Source organism: Bos javanicus, chromosome 5 (genome assembly GCF_032452875.1).
Source record: "Bos javanicus breed banteng chromosome 5, ARS-OSU_banteng_1.0, whole genome shotgun sequence".
In the NCBI taxonomy this organism is placed as follows: Eukaryota; Metazoa; Chordata; class Mammalia; order Artiodactyla; family Bovidae; genus Bos; species Bos javanicus.
In genome coordinates, this window is record NC_083872.1 from 57,254,177 (window position 1) to 57,278,090 (window position 23,914).

General features: G+C 41.5%; 1 pseudogene; it reads right to left on the reverse strand.

The window, feature by feature from the left end:
• Positions 1–1,767: 1,767 nt before the first annotated feature.
• LOC133247691 (cytohesin-2-like) lies at positions 1,768–23,860 on the reverse strand (annotated as a pseudogene).
• Positions 23,861–23,914: the final 54 nt, after the last annotated feature.

Below are 23,914 nucleotides of genomic sequence, written 5' to 3' on the forward strand. Positions count from 1 at the left end.
GATATGCTATTATTACCCAGACTGTATTGTCCCAATTACAGAGCAAAGGCAGCATAGACTTAGCATTTTTAAAAGCCCTACGATTTTCAGAATGGTTGATAAATGAGCACTGGCTTCAATTTAGAGTCACCAGCTGCACTATCCCCTAATGAGAAAGTCAGCTTGTCCACTGAAGCTTTTCAGCCAGGTATTGACCTTTCTATGTATGAAAGTCCTGAATAGTCTCTTTACTGAAATCTGTTGTGTAGTGTAGCCATTTTTATTAATTATATAAGCTAGATTTTCCGGATAACTTGCTGCAGCTTCTACACAACACTTGTTTGATCTTGCAGTTTTATGTCATGGCTTACTTCCTTGTATCTCATAAACCAACTTTACCAGCTTTTCCTTCTGCAGCTTTTACCAGATTTTCCTTCTGCAGCTTCCTCACCTCTCTACTGTCATCAAATCTAAGACAGCTGGGGCCTTGTTCCGGATTAGGCTTCTGTTTAAGGGAATGTTGTGACTGGCTTGATCTTCTATACAAACCACTAGAAATTCTCTTTATCAGCAATAAGACTGTTTCGCTTTCCCTTGTGTGTTGCTGAAGTAGCACTTTTAATTTACTTCAAGAAATTTTTTGTTGCATTCACAACTTGGCCAATTGTTTGGTGTAATTTAGACCTAGTTTCAGCCTATCTCTGCTTTTGACATGGCTTCCTCACTAAGTTTAATCATTTCTAGCTCTTGTTTTAAAATGAGAGATGTGAGTCTCTTCCTTTCACTTGAACACTTAGAGGCCATTGTTTGGTTATTAATTAGTCCTAATTTCAGTATCCTTGTGTCTCAGGAAATAGAGAAGCTTGAGGGGAGAGAAGAGAGAGAGATGGCTGGTCAGTGGTCGAGTTCACCATCTTATACAGGCATGGTTAATGATGTCCTAAAACAATTACAGTGGTAACATCAAAGATCACAGATCACCATAAAAAATATAGTAATTTTAAAGTTTGAAATATTGTGAGAGTTACCAAAATGTGAGATAGACATGAAGGGAGCAAGTGCTGTTGGCAAAATGGCACTCATAGACACTCGACGCAGGGTTGCCACAAACCTTCAACTTGTAAAAAACACGGTGTCTGCAAAGCAAATAAAATTAGGAATGCCTATAATTCCTTCAACCATTTTTTATCTACTACCCTTAAAATGTACAACTAACCTCCTCTGCTACCGAATGATTAAATTTTTAGTTCTCAAATTAGGGGATGTATAGTTTCGATAAACCTTTTAAAGAGGAATTGTTCCTTCCTATTCTCAAACTGATTAAATACTTATGTTCAAATACTCAATAGGCCACATATCAGTGAAATCTCAAGTAATATCTGCTTCCATCTGTAACAGTAGACCTAATACTCCCAAAACATATTTAGGATGGTTAGAAGCATTTGATAAGGATTTGAAATTGGCACAGGTTATTTACTAAATCACCCTTCTGATTTAAAATAAAAAGTAAAAGTATTTTCCTGGTGTTACAGTGGATAAGAACCTGCCTGCCAGTGCAGGGGACAGGGGTTCGATCCCTGGTCCAGGAAGATTCCACATGCCATGGAGCAACTAAGTCCATGTGCTGCAACTACTGAGCCCACACACTGCAATAAGAGAAGCCACTGCAATGAGAAGCCCACACCATTGCAAAAAAAAGTAGCCCCTACTCACTGAAGCTAGAAAAAGTCTGTGCTCAGCAACAAAGACCCAGCACAATCAAAAATACATATAATAAAAATTAAAAATGAGGACCTTCCTGGTGGCACAGTGGATGAGAGTCCTCCTGCCAATGCAGGGGACACAGGTTCGATCCCTGGTCCTGGAGGGTTCCACGCACCCCATGTGCCACAGGTACTGAACCCACATGCTATAGCAGCTGAAGACTACATGCCTAGAGCCTGTGCTCTGCAGCAAGAGGCCACTGCAATGAGAAGCCCAGGCACTACAACTAGAGAAAGCCTGAACGCAGCAACGAAGACCCAATGCAATCAAAGGTAAAAATAAACATTTTTTTTTAATGAAAAATGAAAAGCTTCCTAATGGGCCAGTTTATTTACTTAGCTAGGATTCACATTACAGCCATTCACTTAAATTTTTTTCTTTATTTTTGACTGCGCTGGGTCTTCACTTCTACACAGGCTTTTCTCTAGTTGCCAGAGCAGGAGCTACTCTAGCTGCGGTTCGCAGGCAGAAGCCATTGCAGTGGCTTCTCATGATGCAGAGCACTGGCTCTAGGGTATATGGGCTCAGTAGTTGTGGCTCAGGGGCTTAGTGGGATCTTCCCTGATCAAGGATTGAACCTGTGTCTCCTGCACTGGCAGGTCAATTCTTCACCACTGAGCCACAAGGGAAGCCCCATTCACTTAAAAATTGATTCTTTTATTTTGCTTTTTTAGGCCATGCTGTGCAGCATTTGGGCTCTTTGTTCCCCAATCTGGGATCAAACTCATGACCCCCTGCATTGGGAGACACACTCTTAACCACTGGGCCGATAGGGAAATCCCCAAAATTGATTTTTTAAATTCCTATACATGAGTTCCTATTCTTAACATACATTTATAATATGCCAAAAAAGTTAGTGTTCTACAAATTTAAAACTTTAAAATTGTATTGTATATTACATATCTTCATGTAAATTGCTTTTCAACTTACTTTCCAAGATTTATCTATGATGATAGATGTATTCATTCCCTTCCCAGTCCCCTGTTGTCTTCCTTTTATCTCTACTTCTCCAGGAACTGTTTCTCATCCAGGGCTGCTGCTGCTGCTGCTGCTAAGTCGCTTCAGTCGTGTCCAATTCTGTGCAACCGCATAGACGGAAGCCCACCAGGCTCCCCCGTCCCTGGGATTCTCCAGGCAAGAACACTGGAGTGGGTTGCCATTTCCTTCTCCAACTCATCCAGGGCACCTAGTTGCTAAGTCCAGTGGACGGACACTTCATGCATGGCTGCATTTGTCTTTCTTCAAATTAGCTTTCTTAACATTATCTAGCCTGTCAAAATTTTCCCTTATGTATTTCCTGCTAATACAGTTAATGAATGACACAGCTATTCATTCAGTCATGTTTAAAAAAAACAGGAATTCCCAGGTGGTCCAGTAGTTAGGACACTACATCCTCACTGCCGAGGGCATGGGCTCAATTCCTGGTTGGGGAACTAACATCCTGCAAGCCACGCAATGCAGCCAAAAAGTAATTTTAAAAAAGCAACTTGGTCTTTGCAACAAATTGTGTCAGGAAAACTAGATATCCACATGCAAAAGAATGAAGCTGGACCCTTATTTTACCCCATATACAAAAATTAACTACAAGGAATTCCCTGGCAGTCTCGTGGTTAAGAGTCAGCACTCTCACTGCTCTGAGCCTAGGTTCGGTCCCCTGGTCAGGGAACTAAGATCCCATAAGCCTCATGGTGTGGCCAAAAATATATATAAAAAATAAACAATAACTACAAATGGATCAAAGACCTAAATGTAAGACCTAAAATGATAGAACTCTCAGATTTTCAAATGGGGAAATCTTCATGGTCTTGGATTTGGCAATGATTTATTAGACAACAAAAGCACAAGCAACAAAAGAAGGAATTAGATAAATTAGATTTCACAAAAATTTAAAATTTCTATCAAAGGACATAAATCAACAGAGTAAAAAGACAACTCAGAAGTTGGGGAAAAGTACCTGCAAATGACAATTTTGCGGTTATAATAGGTTAATATCTACAATGTACAAATAACTACAACTTAGTGGGCAAAGGACTTGAATAGACATTTCTCCAAAGAGGTTATTCAAATAGCCAATAAGCACATGAAAAGATGTTCAGCATCACAAATCATTAGGGAAATGCAAATCAAAACTGCAGTGAGATACCACCTCACAAGCATTAGAATGGCTACCATCAAAAAATAAAATAGATGACAAGTGTTGGTGAGGATGTGAAGAATGGAAACACCTGTGATCTGTTCATGGTACTATATAGTACTTCAACTGCTACAGAAAATGGTATGGCAATTCTCAAAAAATCAAAAATAGAATTACTGTGTGATCTAGCAGGTCCACTCTGGGTATATACTCCAGTCAATGCAAGGGTAATAATACACCCATGCAGCATTATTCACAATAGTCAAAATGAAGAAACAACCCAAATGTCCCTTGGAGATGAAGGAAAAAGCAAAATGTAGCATATACGTATAATGGAATATTATTCTGCCTTAAAAGGAAGAAAGTCTGATACATGCTATAAGAGTAAACCTCGACATTAAGCTAAGTGAAATAAGCCAGTCAAAAAAGACAAATATTAATGCATATGATTTCACTTATATGAAGTACCTAGATTAGTCAAACTCACAAAAACAGAAAACAAAACGGTGGTTGCCAGAGGTTGGGGGAGAAACGAAGGGAGAATTCGTGTTTAATGGGTACAGAAGTTCAGGTGGGGAATATGAAAAAGTTCTGGAGATGGATGGTGGTAATGTTGCAAAATGACACGAGCATAATCCCACTGAACTGTACATTTTAAAAAATGATTAAAAAAGTAAATTTTATCTTGGGTTATTTTTTTTAAAGAAAAGTCTTGTCATCCTAACCTTGTCACAGTTTCCTGTTGATGTAGGTTGCTTCCATGTCTTGGCTACTGTAAACAGTGCTGCTATGAACACTAGGGTGCGTGTATTTTTTTTAAACAATCATTCTTCTAAAAATTTTATTGTTTTTGGCTGTGCTGATCTTCATTGCTACATGTGGGCTTTCTCTAGTTGGAGCAAGTGGGAGCTACTCTTTGCTGTGGTGCATGAGCTTCTCTCGCTGCAGAGCACAGGCTCTAGAGTGCATGGGCTCAGTAGCTGTAGCACACAGGCTTAGCACATGTGGCCTGTGGGATCTTCCCAGACTAGGGATGAACCCATGTCCCCTACATTGGCAGTCATTTTTTTAAAATAATACTTTTGTTATTTATGGCTGTGCTGGGTCTTCATTACTGCACATGGGCTTTCTCTATTGTGAGGTGACAATTAGCAATACTGAGCATCTTTCCATGTGCCTGTGGACCATCTGTATGTCTTCTTTGGGGAATGTCTGTTTAGTTTTCTGCCCATTGTTTTGACTGGGTTGTTTTTTTGATACTGAGTTGTATGAGCTGTTTGTGTATTTTGGAATTTAACCCCTTGTTGGCAGCATAATTTGTAATATTACAGTTGTGGTGAGTGGAACTCTTTGTTGTGTATGAGCTTCTCATTGCAGTGGCTTCTCTTTTGAGGAGAACAGGCTCTAGGCACAAGGATTTCAATAGTTGCCACACACAGGCTCAGAGGTTGCAGCTCATAATCTCAGTAGTTGTGGCGCTTGGGCTTAGTTGCTCTGTGGCATGTGGAATCTTCCCCAACCAGGGTTTGAAATTGTCTCTTGCATTGGCAGGCAAATTCTTTACTACTGAGCCGCCAAGGAGGCCCTTATGTTAATTTTTGATTGAGTACTCTGACATGAATATTACTTTGTTGGATTCTGGATATTTTTGTATTTCTATAAACATTCTTGAGATTTTTTTCTGAGGTGCAGTTAAATTACTTGCAAACAGTTTGATTCTTTCAGGTCTTACTTTTAACTTTGTTAGATGAGGCCAGGGCAGAGTTTGGTCTAGGGCTAATTTTTTCCCAGTACTGAGCCAAACTCTTCTAAGTACACTTACTCAATCATTTATGAGGTTTTCAACTAGTAGGAATAAGCATTATTCCGGATCTTATCTTACATTCAAAGATTGCTCTCTTTGTTTCAGGTGGTTCTTTCCCCACTGTAAAGGTTCTTTCCTCACGTATATGCACTAAACAATACTAAGGAAAAGACCTAAGAGGGAACCCTTAAAGATTTCTAGAAATCTCTCAATGTGTATCTCTCTCTTTTCTGATACTTTATCCCATGATACCTTGGCCTCCATCTCCTTTCAGTTCAATTCAGTCACTCAGTGTGTCCTACTCTTTGTGACCCCATATACTGCAGCACTCCAGGCTTCCCTGTCCATCACTATCTCCCAGAGCTTGCTCAAACTCATGTCCATCAAGGCGGTGATGCCATCCAACCATCTCATCCTCTGTCGTCCCCTTCTGCTCATGCCTTCAATCTTTCCCAACATGAGGGTCTTTTCCAATAAGTCAGTTCTTTGCATCAGGTGGGCAAAGTATTGGAGCTTCAGCTTCAGCATCAGTCCTTCCAATGAATATCCAGGACCGATTTCCTTTAGGATGGACTGGTTTGATCTCCTTGCAGTCCAAGGGACTCTCAAGAGTCTTTTCCAACACCATAGTTCAAAAGCATCAGTTCTCAAAAGCATCAATTTACTCATCCACCTCCTTTACTCAAGGTAATGGCCAGGCTCCTCCTAGATTCTTCCTCCTTGTGCCATGACCTGGAACTTCTCTCTAGGCATTAAACGGAGACAATCTTAGGGTTCACTTCATTGGGCTGTCATTTTTAAGTAATCACTAGCCTTTGTTACCTGATGTTCAATGTCTTGAAAACAATCGTTTCATATATAGTCTAGTATGATTAGATTAGATCCCTGTTACTTTATGTTGGCCAGAGCAGTAGTCCTAGCACTTTTATGGCATAGCTCCTTCCTCATCAGCAGTCTATGGTGGTTTCCCAGGTGCCTATTGCTAAAACAGAGAAAAGATATTGATTTCTATATGTTTCTACACCTTTATAAGATATGTCTTTGAGTGGAAATGGGGAGTAAGGCTGTTGGGACTGGTTATTTTTTCATAACATACAGGATTGAATGACTCTTTAAACCACATTCTTCTGTAATTTTGATTAAAATTACACAATAAATGGTAATGAGGCATCCCAACTAGTTTATGATTTAAACATTGCTGTAGTGTTTTACCATTTAAGATAATATTTGCAATTTGTTTGGATATAACATAGCTTTTGTTTAAATTGTTTCCTTGAATTTTTACTTACTTAGATTTATTATTTATATTGTTATGCATAAACACTGACTTGTGAAAAGTTTTTCAGCTTTCATTAATAATAATCCTAATACAATCATAATAAATTATAGTAATTGGTTTCCTTAATATTAAACCACTCCTGCATTCCAAAAATAATCTTGAGTTAGTTGTAGAGTATTATTCTTTTGCACACTGATGGATTCTCTTTGCTAATGTGTTATTTAGAATAACCACCCCACCAAGTAGGAACTCTCCTACTTTTTTGTTTACTGTTTGATGTTTAAATAATTAATGATTACTAACTGCATGTTGATTACAAATCAGAGCAAGGTGCTAGGATGAACAGTTTTCTAAATAGGGCACCAGGATCCACAGTTGCAGGGCCCAATCAGCCACTGGGTTAGGCAGTTCTGTACTAAATAATGGAGTGGGTACAAAGGGGCAGGGCTCTTAATGGTTTTTGTTAACAGAAATCCACTTCTAAAAAAAAAAAAAAAAAGAAATCCACTTCTTCCTTGCCGCCAACAACTCTGGAAGGGGCCCATGTTCACAGCTGCCTGGATGGACTGGATCCGCTGGTCCATTCCTGCACAGGGCCAAGATCAAGCACACCACGTGGTTTCCCTCAGCCATCCAACCATCTGCCTCTGTTTCATAGGCTTTGATGAACTGCTTCTTGTTATTGCGAATATAAAGCTCAAAGTAGTTACATTTCTGGCTGTCACCTATCTTTCTGATGCTCAGATTCTTCAGGGGCATGACTCCTCTGGACTCCTTATTCATCATATACTCAAAATAGTAGAGGCAATTGTCTCTGAGGATTAACCAGTGCTGCTTCCACATTTTCACCTGGCCCACTTCCCCCACCCCAGTTTAAGGAGTCAGCATCAGGGCACTGGTTGAAGAATTTCAGATTATCATTCCTGATCATCCTCAGGCTCTTGAAGGGCTCATTTTGGGTGTGGTCCTAGAAGTTCCAGATCAGCTCCTTAGGCAGGTCCCACCCTACTTGTGCTGGTTCATAGCCACAAAGTGCTCCAGGCCTGGCTTGTTCCAGATGTTGGGACTGTAAAGGCTGGTGTTCAGTATTATCTCTGGTGAAGGACAGTACATAGCAGGCATCTGTGGACTGGATAATCCCAGGGTGGCATCTGCAGTATCCACAGGCAAAGGCTTCCATCATCTGATCAATCTTCTAGCCCTCTCTGGGGACACAGTAAGCTCCATAGAAATTGCCTGAGGGCCTCACCAGTCATGCAGATCCATGAAGGTATGGAGCATTGGTAGGTTCAGGTCTTCCCTCTCCCCTAAGTAGTCCCCGTGACTGTCTTGTTCAGGCCCTTGCCCTTGAACAGGAAACAGAAATTGACCCCTTGGGGGTGTGCACTGGAGAAGTTTGTTCTCCACCAAGAACTTAATCCCCCTTCTTGGGGTCCTTGTTGAAGTTCTTTCTAACTATTGCCATGTTCTGATCCTATTGCAAGGACTCACTGCCCTCAGTGGCCTCCAGGCACCCTCGCTCATGGCTTCATTGAGCTCCTACCACAGGTGGTGGATCTCCAGCAGCAGCTTCTGCGTCAACAATGAGACATTCTCCAGCTCCATCTGCTCCTTAGGACTTTGGCCTGGGTGCTCATAGACACTGTCCTCCATGGCTGCCAAGTCCCTTCAGGCAGGGCTGGATCCAACTTCACCTGTGGGCTCAGATCAGCCAGTCAAATATCTTGAGGGCTGCTGTCACTGTCTAAACAAGGAGAAAGTAAACAAAAAACAAAAGGAGTAGCAGGATAGTAGAGAAACTGGAATAGCTGCCTCCTAATAAAAAGAACAGGTTCCTGACATTGTTTAGGAGGTGGTGATCAAAACCATCCCCAAGGAAAAGAAATGCAAAAAGGCAAAGGGGTTGTCTGAGGAAGCCTCACAAATATCTGAGAAAAGAAAAGAAGCAAAGGCAAAGGAGAAAAGGAAAGATATACCCATCTGAACGCAGAGTTCTAAAGTAGCAAGGACAGACAAGAAAGTCTTCCTCAGTGATCAATGCAAAGAAATAGAGGAAAACAATAGAACAGGAAAGATTAGAAGTCTCTTCAAGAAAATTAGAGACACGAAGGGAACACTTCATGCAAAGATGGGCACAATAAAGGACACAAATGGTATGGACCTAACAGAAGCAGAAGATATTAAGAAGAGGTGGCAATAATACACAGAAGAACTATACAAAAAAATCCTAATAACCCAGATAACTATGATGGTGTGATCACTCACTTAGAGCCAGACATCCTGGAATGAGAAGTCAAGTGCGTCTTAGGAAGCATCTCTATGAACAAAGCTAGTGGAGGTGATGGAATTCCAGTTGAGCTATTTCAAATCCTAAAAGATGATACTGTGGAAGTGCTGAACTCACTATGCCAGCAAATTTGGAAAACTCAGCAGTGGCCACAGGACTGGAAAAGGTCAGTTTTCAGTCCAATCCCAAAGAAAGGCAATGCCAAAGAATGCTCAAACTACAGCACAGTTGCACTCATCTCACATGCTAGTAAAGTAATGCTCAAAATTCTCCAAGCTTCAACAGTTCATGAATTGAGAACTTCCAGATATTCAGGCTGGATTTAGAAAAGGCAGTGGAACCAGAGATCAAATTGCCAACATCCGCTGGATCATGGAAAAAGCAAGAGAGTTCCAGAAAAACATCTATTTCTGCTTTATTGACTACACTAAAGCCTTTGACTGTGTGGATCACAATAAACTGTGGACAATTCTGAAAGAGATGGGAATACCAGACCACCTGACCTGCCTCTTGAGAAATCTGTATGCAGGTCAGGAAGCAACAGGTAGAACCGGACATGGAACAACAGACTGGTTCCAAATAGGAAAAGGAGTATGTCAAGGCTGTATATTGTCACCCTGCTTATTTAACTTATATGCAGAGTACATCATGAGAAACGCTGGGCTGGAAGAAGCACAAGCTGGAATCAAGATTGCCAGGAGAAATATCAATAACCTCAAATATGCAGATGACACCACCCTTATGGCAGAAAGTGAAGAGGAACCCAAAAGCCTCTTGATGAAAGTGAAAGGGAAGAGTGAAAAAGTTGGCTTAAAACTCAACATTCAGAAAACGAAGATCACGGCATCTGGTCCCAGCACTTTATGGGAAATAGACGGGGAAACAGTGGAAACAGTGTCAGACTTTACTTTTGGGGGCTCCAAAATCACTGCAGATGGTGAGTGCAGCCATGAAATTAAAAGACGCTTACTCCTTGTAAGGAAAGTTATGACCAATCTAGATAGCATATTCAAAAGCAGAGACATTACTTTGCCAACAAAGGTCTGTCTAGTCAAGGCTATGGTTTTTCCAGTGGTCATGTATGGATGTGAGAGTTGGACTGTGAAGAAAGCTGAGCGCTGAAGAATTGATGCTTTTGAACTGTGGTGTTGAAGACTCTTGAGAGTCCCTTGGACTGCAAGGAGATCCAACCAGTCCATTCTGAAGATCAGCCCTGGGATTTCTTTGGAAGGAATGATGCTAAAGCTGAAACTCCAGTACTTTGGCCACCTCATGCGAAGAGTTGACTCATTGGAAAAGACTTTGATACTGGGAGGGATTGGGGGCAGGAGGAGAAGGGGACAACAGAGGATGAGATGGCTGGATGGCATCACTGACTCAATGGACATGAGTCTGAGTGAACTCCAGGAGTTGGTGATGGACAGGGAGGCCTGGTATGCTGCGATTCATGGGGTCGAAAATAGTCGGACACGACTGAGAGACTGAACTGAACTGAATGAGTGATGGAATGGAGAGCTCCAGAGTAGAATTTTTAGGAGATCACTTATATTTTAGAGGACAGCAGGGAGTCAGTGAAGGACAGAGAAAGACCAGTCAGTCATCAGTCACAGAGATTGACAAGAACTAGAAGGGAGCCATTTCAAGAAAAAGGGGTGATTGATCAGTTATGTCAGATGCTTCAAAGAGGTCAAGAATAAGGACTTAAAAGATCTTTTAAAAAATTATTTCCCTCACAGATCTGGCACATGACACACTCTTTAAACAAATTATTTATTGAGCAAGAATCAAGATAAAGCTACTAGAAATAGGAACTTCCCTGGTGGTCCAATGGTTAGGACTCCACACTTCCACTGTAGGGGGCACAAGTTTGATGCTTGGTTGGGAACTAAGATCCTGCATACCCCACAGCATGACAAAAAAAAAAAGCTACTAGAAATAAAACCAGATGCTGTTGGCAACTGCAGGGGTCAAGAGAGTGACCCATGGGCTAGGAATTAAAAATATCCCTCTTTAAGCGTGGAGTAGAGTTTCCTGATAAGTCGAGAGGGACTCAGATTTGTACATTTTAATTTTTTTATTTTTGCTGTGCCATGTCACTTGTGGGATCTCAGTTCCTCGACCAGGGCCTGAACCCAGGCCACAACTGTGAAAGCCTGGAAGCCTAACCACGAGGCCACCAGGGAATTCCCAAAACCTTATTTTTTTAAAAAATGAGGGAGTCAGTATCCTCAGGGTAAGAACAGCTTCTGCAATGTTTTCCTGCTGACCTCTGTCAGCAGCAGTCAAGTAGGAATCCCAGAACTGTGCATGTCCTGGCAAAAGTCCCCATTTTACTCAACATTCACAGCTTCTCTAACACTATCTCCCTTGAGATCATTATGCCCTTTATCCATGTTCAGTCAGTTATCATTAGAATCCAGGATTCCCCAGCCATGCCTTATATCCTGATCTCTAAAATTCCTACAGTCTGCATATCATCGCTTCAAACTTTATTTCACACCCCTTCCTAAATTCTGAAATCCGTTCACAACTGAACTCAAGATCAAATGTCTGCAAAATCACTTACTTCTCAATCTTTCTGAACATTTCCTTCACCTTAGTGCTCTAAGTGTAATCTGGCTCTCCTTTGATGGCAGTGTTTCCCCGCAGCCTTCTTGAATGTAACTATTCTCCTACAGTCTTTGGGACTATGGGTCCTTGAGATGGGGTGTCCTCTTTATGTAAGTTGGACTTCCCTGGTGACTCAGTGGTAAAGAATCCTCCTGCCAATTCAGAAGACATGTGTTTGGTCCCTGATCTGGGAAGATCCTACGTGCTATGGAGCAGCTAGGTCCATGTGCCACAATGGTTGAGCCTGTGTTCTAGAGCCTGGGAGCTGCAATTACTGAGCCCATGGGCCCTAGAGTCTGAGCTCCACAACAAGAGAAGCCATCACAATGAGAAGCACTCAAACTGCAACTAGAGAGTAGCTGACACAGCAACGAAGACCTGGCACAGCCAAAATAAATTTCTTTTAAAAAGCATAAGTTATCAGACTACACACAGCCCCCAACTTTGAACTGTATAACTTATGGTTGATTTTTCAGCTCTACAATGGTGCAAAAGAACTATACATATGTGTGCGTGCTAAGTCTCTTTAGTTGTGTCCAACTGTGTGTCACCCTGTGGACTGTAGCCTGGGGCTCCTCTGTCCATGGGATTCTCCAGGCAAGAGTACTGGAGTAGTTGCCGTGCCCTCCTCCAGGGGATCTTCCTGATCTAGGAATCAAACCCATGTCTCTTATGTCTAACCTGCATAAGCAGGTGGGCTTTTTACCACTAGGGCCACCTGGGAAGCCCCAATATGCATACAGTAGAAACCATATTTCAAATTCTAGATTTTGATCTTTTCCTGGGCTAGCATTATTTGGTATAATACTATCTTGTGATACAAAGCAGTGCAGGAACCCACAGCTCCCAATCAGACGTGTGATCTAGAGGGTAAACAAGCCATACACTGACAACCATTCTGTACCCATATGATCAATTTGTTTTCCACTTTTAGTACAATTCAGGGATACCTTGTTTTATTGTGCCTCACGGGCTTTCTCTAGTTGCCTCAAGTGGGGGCCGACTCTTCGTTGTGGTGCACAGCCTTCTCATTGCAATGGCTTCTTTTGTGGTGAAGCATGGGCTCTAGAGTGTGGGCTCAGTAATTGTAGCACAGGAGCTTAATTGCTCCACAGCTTGTGGGATCCTCCTGGACCAGGTATCGAACCTGTGTTCCCTGCAATGGCAAGCAGATTCTTAACCACTGGACCACCAGGGAAGTCCCTCTCATTGTAGTTTTGAATTGCATTTTTCTATTAGTGATGCTGAGCACTTTTTTATGTCAACATTATAATTTGTGTTAGATGATTTTGCCTAACTTTTAGGCTAATGTGTTCTAAGCACATTTACGGTAGGCCAAACTAAGCTATGTTGTTCAGTAGGTTGTATATTAAATGCATTTTTAACAAAAAATGGGTTTGACATAACCCCTCTGTGAGTTGAGGAAGATCTGTATACTACACACTCGCTAGCTCCTCTTTTAATTTACTGCCTTTTTCTCTAGGTTACTTCTACTCATTTCTTTAAGATTTTAGATCCTGGTTGTCTATCACTCTCTCCAGGAACAAAACTATCAGAATTCTTGGTGATATCAATATTTCTTCAATACCTTATGTTTCAAGTTCATTGACCGCTTCTCCCCCAGTGATATTCTACATCATACCTGAGCCACTCATTTCAACGGTCTCGCCCTTATCATCACCAATAACTGTAACTTATCCATAACTTCATTTCTTTGCAAACTTCTTCGGCCACATACTTGAGAATGTGTAATTTTAATGTATATTAGATATTTGGCAGTGATTGTAACTTCTTATATCTTTTTGTAAAAGATATTGAATAATACATCTCAGCATATTTCTTGCTTCTTTATTGTCTCCCTGACTACAGTGTAAGCTCTTTGAGGGTAAGGATTTTTGTTTTGTTTATTGTTATATCCTGAGCATCTACAACAATGCTGGGTCATAGAAGGCGCTTAATAAATGTGTTGCATAAATGAATGGAAGAAAGATCTATTACGTATCAGGCCCTAGGAATACAACAAACAAGACAAAATCTCTGACTCTTTGGAACCTACAATTTTATACTGAAAATAAGAATATTAAAGTGATGAAACTTCACTATTTAGGTAACAAAGTATTCTTTTATTTTTTTCAGATATGAGCTTCAGTACAAAATATTCTTGAGTCTGTATCAGGACTCTATGAAGAGTACTCCCATTCTTGAGCCTTCCCTGGTGGTCCAGTGGCTAAGACTCTGCACTTCCAAGGCAGGGGGCCTGGGTTAGATCCCTGGTCAGGAAACTATATCCCACATGCCACCACTTAGAATTCGCATGCTGCAACTAAAGATCCTGCATGCCACAATTAAACATCCTGTGTACCACAATGAAGATCGAAGATCTCATGTGCCATAACTAAGACTGCTGCTACTGCTGCTAAGTCACTTCAGTCGTGTCCGACTCTGTGCGACCCCATAGACGGCAGCCCACCAGGCTCCGCCATCCCTGGGATTCTCCAGGCAAGAACACTGGAGTGGGTTGCCATTTCTTTCTCCAATCCATGAAAGGGAAAAAGTGAAAATGAAGTCGCTCAGTCGTGTCCAACTCTTTGCGACCCCATGGACTGCAGCCCACCAGGCTCCTCTGTCCATGGGATTTTCCAGGCAAGAGTATTGGAGTGGGTGGCCATTGCCTTCTCTGATAACTAAGACTAGGCACAGTCAAATAAATAAAAATAAATATTAAAAAAAAAGGAATGCCCTCATTCCTGTTATTAGTTATCATTAAAGTTTATACAAAGGTGATTGGATCTGTATGAGAAATCATCACTTTGATATATGACTGATCATCTTTGGCAAATGTTGGGCTGCTCTAACAAAGTACTATGTACTACATAGCTTAGAATCAATAGAACTTTACTTCTTACAGTTTTGGAGGCTAAGAAATCTGAGATCAGGGTACTAGCATGGTAGGGTTCTGCTGAACAGGCTGTCTTCGCAGTTACAGACTTTTCATTGTATCCTCACATGGTGGAAAGATGAGACAAGAGCAGTTGGTCTCTGGGTTCCCTTCTAAAAGGGCACTAATCCCATTTATGATGGTTCACCCTCATGTCCTAAGTACCTCTCAAAGTCTCCACCTCCTAACACCATCACATTGGGAGTTAGGATTTCAACCTATAAATTTTGGGGGGACACAAGCATTCAATCTATCACAGAAACCCAAAACTTAGGGTTAGAGTACCAAAATAGTTCTATCTGTATACACTACATAAGAGATCTCCTTACAAGCCAAGCCTTTTGTTTTTTGTTTTTAGCCTTGAGTTTTTGTATGTTAAGGGGTTTAGAACTTGCTTATATAATCATTTAAAAGCCCTTAGACATTCATCGCCTTCTCTATTTCCTCTGGGTTTTATCCTCTGCGCCTCATATCAGACCTTGTGCTCTCAATTATCCTGTCTTCGACCACTCCCTTTCTACTGGCTTTTTCTCTTACTCTTCAAACATGATAAAAACAAAACAAAAACCCTTCCTCATTCCTAAACAAGCCACAAAAATAAAAAACCTTCCCTCAGCTACTAAATATATACAATATTAAAGTCTCTTTTTACTTCTCCATCTGTCCCTTTCAGTTTCAGCTAATGGTGTCATTCACCCACTCTCCCAAACTAGAAGCCTCTTTATCTCGTCCCCCTTTTCTAACTGGTCTTCAAGGTCAGAAATTAGTCAAAATTTTGGGTAAGCACTCCTCTTCAATTCCTCAGCGATTGTTTTAGTTCTGGGTCTACTGTCTTGCCTAAACTACCATAGCTGGCCTGTCTGCAGTCTTTTTACAGCAAATTATATTCCACAAACTTCTGAGCATCTATTACGTGTCTGGCACTGGAAACACAAAGACAAATATGACACCAGTCCCTATAGTCAAGAAGCTTGTCCACTCACACTGTAGCATCATTCCTATATGATTAATAAAAAAAACTTCTGTTGCCAGCAGAATTAAATCCAAACTCCTTAAGCAAGCATATAGGGCCATTTACCATCTGCCCTGAACCCACTGAATTTGCTGCCTTATTTCTCACTACTCTCCTTTATCTACAGTCTCTCCTAAGCTCTGGCCATGCTGAACTTTGCACAGATCCTTGAAAATTCCATTCCTTTTTATGTGCTATCTTATGCCTGGAATAACCTCTTCCGCCTCTCACCATTGGCCTAGGAGAAATTAATTCAGCCTTTGAAACTCAGCTTTGATCATTATCCCTTTTTGACACTTTCCCAGACTCTACTTATTTCTTTGGGTTGCTGTTCCCACAGTACTCTGTTTACAGCTCTAATATAGAACTCATCACCATGCATTATAGTTTATGTATTTACTTATTTATCTTTTCTACAATTCCTGGAAGTCAGGAACAGTATCAGGCATTGCTGTATCAGGCATATGATAAATTCCTTTTTTTTTTTTTTTTTTTTTTGCCACATTGAGTGGCTTGTGGGATCTTAGTTCCCTGATCAGGGATGAACCGGGCCCACAGTAGTGAAAGAGTAGAGTCCTACCTACTGGACTACCAAGGAATTCCCTCCAAATATTTTTTACATGAAATCTCTAAGCACTTGGTCTTTTCTTATTTCCCCCAAATGGTAGTCTTTATTTCCTAGAAAAAGGAGCATTAAAAAAAAATTCAAGTGAGCAACAAAAAATCAGAAAAAAAAAAGGCTCCTTTAACTTTGAAAGTAATCATTTTTCTCCATCATCCCATTATATATCCAGTTATCCTAGTTATCCTGCAAAATGCTGAACAAAATGTTAATATTCCACCAAAATCTAATGTCTGAATGTATATGTAACCTTCTTCTGGTCACTTCCCACCTTACTCAGTGAAAAAACACAATGACCTATTTACCTATGGCAAACAGAGTTACCCACAAACAGTAATACATTCTCTCTCATTAAGACTATGAAATTAAAACTATTACCTCATTTTTTCTGATCCCAAAGAGTACTGATAATTTACATAGAATTAAGAATATATCACTATTTATTGTCGTATTTTCTACAATATGAACTGCAGTAAGATGATGTTTGGGGTAGAAGACCATTTTTAGGCTATTTCAATGTTTTATTTTAAAATGAAATTAGCTTTTTAAAGCCTCTTTCTTCACTTAGAGCAGTTCATGCCTTTGTCATTCTACTGTGAGAAAGTAGCAGCAAAACTCAGGATATGAAAAAGCTCAATATAAGACAATCATTTTTTTACCCCTTTCTATTACTGCCAAACCAGGCTGGCAGGGTATGTTTCTAGCAGGAAGATGTGATGGTATCAGAGATCATAAAGTGATTTAAGTTAAAAAAAAAAAGTAATTCATGAACATAAAGTAATTTAAGTTGGTATATGTTATGTTTACATCATGGAATATGTGATGTTTACAACATGTCATGTTGTCTCTCTTAAACTTTGACCGATTTCTTATACCCTATACCTAGAACAGATTACTACTTGCTCCTTTTCCTTTCATTTACCTTTTATTTACAAAAGTTCTTGTTTTATTAGAAAACCCATTCATAAAACTGGACTTTTTAAAAAATGGCTCATGTCAATCTATAAAGTTATCTCTTGCTATTAGTGACTGTGGACACACACTTAAATTCCGGCCTCAGAAAAATACCAGGGAAAAGATGGATGCTACAACTGAAACTGACAAATTCTTTGTGTTCCTTTTTACTGCTATTTTAAAATTTTTTATTTTTGGCTATGTTGGGTATGTTTCTCTAGTTGTGGAGCAGGGGCTACTCTCTAGCTGCAGTGTTGCACAGGCTTCTCATTGTGATGGCTTCTCTTACTGTACAGCATGGGGTCTGTCTAGGCTTGGGCTTCAACAGTTGCAGCACATGGGGCTCAGTAGTTGTGGCACATGGGCTAAGTTGCTCCTAGGAACGTGTGATCTTCCCAGACCACAGATCAAACTGGTGTCCCCAGCAGTGGCAGATGGATTCTTAACCACTGGACCACCAGGGAAGTCCACTAGTTTGTTAAACTGGCCTGGGAATTCTTTTCTTTTGGAAGACTATTAGGATCAAATTTGTGAAATGGCAGCTAATACCAACTATTCTCTGGTTTCTGCCAATTTGGTTTGCATATTTTTCTCCCCAGAGCCCTGACACTATAGCTACACATCTTTGAAACTAGATTTTGTTCCCTACTAGATATAAAACTTTTCAGTGAATTTGAAAAACAGGATCTGGTACAAATTGGGTCTCCATCAGTTAATAGATAAGCTGTATGCATGGATAATCCTGATTACATGGTATTTGTGAAACTTCTGGGTGGGAAGCCATTTCCAGAGCTACACTAACATTAAATCCCTTAAAATATGTGCAATGGGGGTAGTAAATAAACTATAAAATACAACGCAATGGATTTGAATTTTCAAAAAATTTGTATGGAAGGCAATTTTTCCCACAGCACTTTTTTTTTGATAAGGGAAATTGCCAGTTGTTTCAGCTTGCAGACTTCCAAATGCCATCTTCAATTCCTCCATTTTCAGTTCATCTTATATGTTGTTGCCAAATTGATCTTTCTTGAACACAAGAGTGTTACTCCCCTTCAAAACAACCCAATAGTTTCCCACTGTCAGAGAAATAAGTTGAAAACAATCAGCCTGCTACTCAGTGCCACCATTATTTGGTTGCGACCTACCTTCCCCCATGCTCTGGACTACCTATGCTGAGGATTGGCCTGCAGCCTTCAGGCTGTTAATTTCTGTATGGCCTTCAAGAATGACTTTTATATTTACATAGGATGGAAAAGAAAATAATGTGACATGTGGACATAACAAATTCAAATTTCGGCAGTTTTTTTTTTTAACACAGTCACTCTGGTTTTCTTATATATTTTCTGTGGTTGATTTCATGCTACAACGCTGCTAAGTCGCTTCAGTCACGTCCAACTCTGTGCGACCCCATAGACGGCAGCCCACCAGGCTCTGCCGTCCCTGGGATTCTCCAGGCAAGAACACTGGAGTGGGTTGCCATTGTCTTCCCCATTGTGTGAAAGTGAAATGTGAAAGTGAAGTTGCTCAGTCCCGTCCGACTCGTATGGACCCCATGGACTGAAGCCCACAAGGCTCCTACATCCATGGGATTTTCTAGGCAAGAGTACTGGAGTGGCTTGCCATTGCCTTCTCCGTCATGCTACAATAGTAGAATTCAAAAGTTCCAGTACAGACCTTGTGGTCTTATCTGAGCCTTTACAGAAAGTTTGCCAGTCCCACCAAGATCCACTTCTGTTCCCACCGCTTAACCTATCAAGATCCCTCCCTGCCTGGAATGTGCTGCTGCTGCTGCTGCTAAGTTGCTTCAGTCGTGTCCGACTCTGTGCGACCCCATAGGCGGCAGCCCATTAGGCTCCCCTGTCCCTGGGATTCTCCAGGCAAGAACACTGGAGTGGGTTGCCATTTCCTTCTCCATGGAATGTACTACTCCCACTCATTCCTGATGTCACCTCTGAGGATATCAAAGTAAAATTTTCAAAAACTTTCAAAACATGTTTCTCCCACAAATACAAAATCAACATGAGCCAAGCATTAACTCAGACTTCCTTGGTGGCTCAGATGGTGAAGACTCTACCTGCAATGCAGGAGGCCCAGGTTAGATCCCTGGTTCGGAAAGATGCTCTCTGGAGAAGGGAATAGCAACCCACTCCAGTATTCTTGCATGGAGAATTCCATGGACAGAGAGAAGCCTGGTTGGACTACAGCCCATGGGGTCCATAAAGTTGGGCATGACTGAGCAACACTTACACTTAAGCATTTACTCAATTCACTGAGGGACCCAGTAAGATGGTAAAGCTGGTTCCAAGGGGATTTGCTTTTTTTTTTTTTTTTTTGCATTTCTTTTCCATGGGGATGGTCTTGATCCCTGTCTCCTGTACAATGTCACGAACCTCCGACCATAGTTCATCAGGCACTCTATCTATCAGATCTAGGCCCTTAAATCTATTTCTCACTTCCACTGTATAATCATAAGGGATTTGATTTAGGTCATACCTGAATGGTCTAGTGGTTTTCCCTACTTTCTTCAATTTCAGTCTGAATTTGGCAATAAGGAGTTCATGATCTGAGCCACAGTCAGCTTCTGGTCTTGTTTTTGCTGACTGTATAGAGCTTCTCCAGCTTTGGCTGCAAAGAATATAATCAATCTGATTTCGGTGTTGACCATCTGGTGATGTCCATGTGTACAGTCTTCTCTTGTGTTGTTGGAAGAGGGTGTTTGCTATGACCAGTGCATTTTCTTGGCAAAACTCTATTAGTCTTTGCCCTGCTTCATTCCGTATTCCAAGGCCAAATTTGCCTGTTACTCCAGGTGTTTCTTGACTTCCTACTTTTGCATTCCAGTCCCCTATAATGAAAAGGACATCTTTTTTGGGTGTTAGTTCTAAAAGGTCTTGTAGGTCTTCATAGAACAGTTCAACTTCAGCTTCTTCAGCGATACTGGTTGGGGCATAGACTTGGATTACTGTGATATTGAATGCTTTGCCTTGGAAATGAACAGAGATCATTCTGTCGTTTTTGAGATTGCATCCAAGTACTGCATTTCAGACTCTTTTCTTGACCGTGATGGCTACTCCATTTCTTCCGAGGGATTCCTGCCCACAGTAGTAATATAATGGTCATCTAAGTTAAATTCACCCATTCCAGTCCATTTTAGTTCACTGATTCCTAGAATGTTGACATTCACTCTTGCCATCTCTTATGTGACCACTTCCAATTTGCCTTGATTCATGGACCTGACATTCCAGGTTCCTATGCAATATTGCTCTTCACAGCATCGGACCTTGCAAAATGGCTGTCTGGGGAGGCCTTGCAGATAGCTGTGAAAAGAAGAGAGGCGAAAAGCAAAGGAGAAAAGGAAAAATATAAGCATCTGAATGCAGAGTTCCAAAGAATAGCAAGAAGAGATAAGAAAGCCTTCTTCAGCGATCAATGCAAAGAAATAGAGGAAAACAATAGAATGGGAAAGACTAGAGATCTCTTCAAGAAAATTAGAGATACCAAGGGAACATTTCATGCAAAGATGGGCTCGATAAAGGACAAAAATGTTACGGACCTAAGAGAAGCAGACGATATTAAGAAGAGGTGGCAAGAATACACAGAAAAACTGTACAAAAAAGATCTTCACGACCCAGATAATCACGATGGTGTGATCACTCATCTAGAGCCAGATATCCTGGAATGTGAACTCAAGTGGGCCTTAGAAAGCATCACTACGAACAAAGCTAGTGGAGGTGATGGAATTCCAGTTGAGCTATTTCAAATCCTGAAAGATGATGCTGTGAAAGTGCTGCACTCACTATGCCAGCAAATTTGGAAAACTCAGCAGTGGCCACAGGACTGGAAAAGGTCAGTTTTCAGTCCAATCCCAAAGAAAGGCAGTGCCAAAGAATGCTCAAACTATCGCACAATTGCACTCATCTCACATGCTAGTGAAGTAATGCTCAAAATTCTCCAAGCCAGGCTTCAGCAATACGTGAACCATGAACTTCCTGATGTTCAAGCTGGTTTTAGAAAAGGCAGAGGAACCAGAGATCAAATTGCCAACATCCGCTGGATCATGGAAAAAGCAAGAGAGTTCCAGAAAAACATCTATTTCTGCTTTATTGACTATGCCAAAGCCTTTGACTGTGTGGATCACAACAAACTGTGGACAATTCTGAAAGAGATGGGAATACCAGACCACCTGACCTGCCTCTTGAGAAATCTGTATGCAGGTCAGGAAGCAACAGTTAGAACTGGACATGGAACAACAGACTGGTTCCAAATAGGAAAAGGAGTTCGTCAAGGCTGTATATTGTCACCCTGCTTATTTAACTTATATGCAGAGTACATCATGAGAAACGCTGGACTGGAAGAAACACAAGCTGGAATCAAGATTGCCTTGAGAAATATCAATATCCTCAGATATGCAGATGACACCACCCTTATGGCAGAAAGTGAAGAGGAACTCAAAAGCCTCTTGATGAAAGTCAAAGGGGAGAGTGAAAAAGTTGACTTAAAGCTCAACATTCAGAAAACAAAGATCATGACATCCGGTCCCATCACTTCATGGGAAATAGATGGGGAAACAGTGGAAACAGTGTCAGACTTTATTTTTCTGGGCTCCAAAATCACTGCAGATGGTGAGTACAGCCATGAAATTAAAAGACGCTTACTCCTTGGAAGGAAAGTTATGACCAACTTGGATAGCATATTCAAAAGTAGAGACATTACTTTGCCAACAAAGGTCCATCTAGTCAAGGTTATGGTTTTTCCTGTGGTCATGTATGGATATGAGATTTGGACTGTGAAGAAGGCTGAGCGCCGAAGAATTGATGCTTTTGAACTGTGGTGTTGGAGAAGACTCTTGAGAGTCCCTTGCACTGCAAGGACATCCAACCAGTTCATTCTGAAGGAGATCAGCCCAGGGATTTCTTTGGAGGGAATGATGCTGAAGCTGAAACTCCAGTACTTTGGCCACCTCATGCGAAGAGCTGACTCATTGGAAAAGACTCTGATGCTGGGAGGGATTGGGGGCAGGAGGAGAAGGGGACAACAGAGGATGAGATGGCTGGATGGCATCACTGACTCGATGGAGGTGAGTCTGAGTGAACTCCAGGAGTTGGTGATGGACAGGGAGGCCTGGCGTGCTGTGATTCATGGGATCGGAGAGAGTCGGACACGACTGAGCGACTGAACTGAAGGGGATTTGAGGGACTATTTATCTGTGGGCATAAAAGAATTCAAATAAGGTGGCATGTTAAAACTGGACAGTGTCCCACAGAGCAATAAAACTCTAAACTTTGGGGTTACCTTCTCATCAGTCAGAAATTTGCAACTCAAGTAACTTCACAACATTTGAGTTCTAATTACATAACAAGTAGCAAAGTTAAACACAGGTACCTTCTCTTAGAGACTCATCCTTGGGCAGAGGTTAAACCACGTGCCGGAGTCAACTGAAAGGTCATTCATGCCTCCATTCATTTCCATGTTTTAGATCATCTTTTTTCATAAGGCCTCTCCTAACCCTTCCAGTCAATATCGTCCTCTCCTTTTATGTATCCATTGTATTTTGTACTTCCATTATAGGACTCAAATATCTTGACTTGCGCGCGTACTCAGTTTTCCCCAACAAGTACTAGGCTCCGTAGAATCATAGTATATGTGAGGTGGCGTTTAACCTCCCCTTTTACCGAGATTCGAGCATTGGATCCAATCTCTGTAGCTCCCAACATCTGCCTTGCACAGAATAGACACTAAGTCCTCAATGCTGAACATGCAAGCCCCCAAACACTTAAGTCGATTGCACTTTCCTTAAATTTTATCTGCTAATGAGCGGTGCACTGGTGTATGTCTCCCCTTCCTCCACGGTTAAGTGACCTTCTAGAGCAGACAAAAGGAACTGTGTTGATTGTTCACCAATGCTCTAGATCCTAAACCAGTGCCTTATACAAACCGGCAGTTCCACAAAAAACTGTTGGAAAAAGATGGGAGGGGGGCCTATCCCCCAACTGATGCACCTGCAGACAGGAGTGTCCTAATCTCTCCATTCCTACAAACTTAAACGGCTAATAACCTTCCTGTCTCACCTACAGCACTAATTTCTCAAACAAGGTGCAAATGCCGGGCCCAAAGGGTAAAAAAATGTTCCCCCTCAAAAGACCTCAAATTTTCTCTGCCTCTTTACAGGATCTCCAACCCTCAGAAAGATGGCGAGGTGGACCCAGGCCCTTAATTCAGAAGTTAGCCCTTCTCCGCAAATATGAACAGCAGAGGCTTCTGCGGTGCAGTCTCCTCAGCGGACTGGTTTACTCTCTTTAAGAGTAACCGAACCTCCACTTCACTTTCCGAGACTCTGGGCTCCGCACCCTTCGCCTCGGCCTTTCTCCCGCGGTCAACGCGGCCGTTTTTCTGGGAGATAGTCCGAGGCGCGTGGCGCGGCGGTTAGACTGCCAACGGTTTTCCACCGCTAGGGTGGAGCGCGGGAGGAGCGGCGGGAACCAGTCCGGCCAGAGGCTGCGGACGTAGGGCGGAGCCAGCGCCGGGAAGGAT